We start from the raw sequence: 2,455 nt of genomic DNA on the forward strand, positions 1-2,455 counted from the left end.
TAAGAAATATTGATCTAATATTTTTACCGTTTAATAGCCTTATCTATTAACCATAAATCCTCATGAGATCTCCTAAAAATTTTGAAATTTGTTTAAAATTACTGAAATTTCAATTTGAAATGGCCATTGAAAAAATCAAACTTTTTGGACCATCGCTGAGAACGAGTTAGCGTTATCTTATAAGGGCAAAAACTAATATTCGAGTAATTATAGATATATTTTAAGTAACAAAATGATTTTTTAGAATATATCCCAAAAAAAGTAAATTTTTTTGTCACATTTCGAATTTATGTGCTGTGAGCAGTGTTGCCAATTTGGCACTTTTAGTGCTAGATTTAGCACATTTTAAACTCATTTAGCACCCAAAAATGTAATCTAGCACCTAGCACCTTTTTTAGAATTTTTCAAATGTTTTTTGGCACTTTTTTTTAGCACATTTTAGGATTTTGTACATATTCTTGTATGCCAATTTTAATTGTTCTTCTGTAAAAATATGGTTAAAAATTAATTATTAATTAATTATGTACAACAAAAAATTAATGTTTACTGGTTATCTGTAGAAATATCGGTTCGTATTTGATGAGCTTAAGTTACATTTTAAAAGGGCCACTTCCTATGGAAAACGGCACAAATCTAAACTAAAATCTTATACATTTCCAAAAATTTTTTGAATTGTAATATTCTTTACAAAGGATTTCATTTGTGTCTTCCCTTTAGACTTTTAATTAAAAATATCATTATAATTGTAAACTCAATTTCAAAAAATATTCACAACCAAAAATTTTTGCGTTACGCATCAACAAACTCGTTTAATGGAACATTTCTGGAACTAGTTCTTTAATAAATGATTTAAGTTCGAGTTTGCTATCCCCAGATATAGTTCTAGAGAAGCTTTAGAGAACATATACACTTTCTTTAGAACTAGATCTTTTTCCAGTGATTTATGATTCAAATTGTTGAGATTGAAATCAATTTTTGGAAACCGTCAATTATAATAAAATTTTCTTACAATAAATTCGAGATATTTTTCTACTGGTTTGAAGTAGTTGTTTTTAAAATCTGGACTAGTATCCCAATGTAAATATTTGTAACAATGGAAATATTGAAAGAAATTATTTCATCAAAACTTTTTAATCACAACATTTTTCGACAGAACTGTTTCGAGAATTAATGGCTATATTATTAGTTGCAATGTCCCAGTTCCAGAATCTGGTTGTTTACTTCCGATCTAAAAAATTCAAAAAAAATTATTGAATAAGCATTTCTAATTCTGTATTTAAATCATCCCATAATAAGTGGATTTGGTACGTTTGCGTATTAATGTAAAAACATTATTTATGCAGTTAAAAACTAGCAAAATTCTAGGGGAGCCATATAAAAAATTCTCTCTCTAAAACTAGTTATTATATACATTTTGTTCTGTATTAAAATCAACCCATAATAAGTGGAGTTGGTCCATTTGCGTACTAAGCTAAAAATATTATTTATGTAGTTTATTATACAAATTTAAATTTAAATATTTTACAATAAAAAACCTTTTTCTAACATTTTTTTCTTTATTTTTATCACTTTCTAACATTTTTTTCAAAACAATCTAGCACTTTTTCGCAATTATTTTTTGGCAACACTGGCTGTAAGACACGTTAATGGCCTGGGGAATTTGCAATAACTTTTAAAGTTTTCAAACAATTTTTGTGTTTTTTTGTATCTTTCTGAAATGCTTACTCTGTGAACATTACGATTCCTTTACTATTGTAAAAGTTCAAAATTTATTACTAAACTAGCTAAAACCCGGCGTGCTTTGCTACTCCTGTCGATATAAAATAAAAAATTTTCAAAATATATTGATGTACATTTTTTGTTTATAAAAATTTTATTAATATTTGTTTGTCACTATCCAAAACCATAAAGTAATAAGACAAAGAAAGTTTGATATTTAAAGTAATTTATTAATTAATGATATTTATGTACATATATTATTTCTTAATAATTATTTCTTATTCCTATTCATTAGCATAAATTTACAAAATTACTAAAATTTAATTGACTTAATATTTACAATTATTTCCTATTCTAAAGCCTTGGGATATACAATATTTTTGGTTTTCCCCTCAGGCGCGTAGGTATACAAATCTGAAGGTTTCTCAACTCGCGAGCATGTGAGAAGCATGGATTTTCGAGATTTATTCCACATACATGCAGGGATTGACCCTGAAATTTGTTTATTGTCATCGCGAATGCCAAACGTGTAGGAAATTGCAACCGTTTAAAGTCGAATGGCATTTCCGATGTTGTCATTGAGATCCGAGGTAGTAAGACATCCGTTCCTTTATATTGGCCAGTTGTAATCGTTGCTTCGATTAAGTTGTTCATTAATTGTTTAACTGTTAATCGATTACCATTACAAAGACGTGGAGGATCAATATTTAGCAATAAAATAATTGGAACGCCAATT

The sequence above is a fragment of the Lucilia sericata genome, unplaced genomic scaffold, assembly GCF_015586225.1.
Source record: "Lucilia sericata isolate MDLA Ls3-8-SP2 unplaced genomic scaffold, ASM1558622v1 Contig000708F_arrow, whole genome shotgun sequence".
NCBI lineage: Eukaryota > Metazoa > Arthropoda > Insecta > Diptera > Calliphoridae > Lucilia > Lucilia sericata.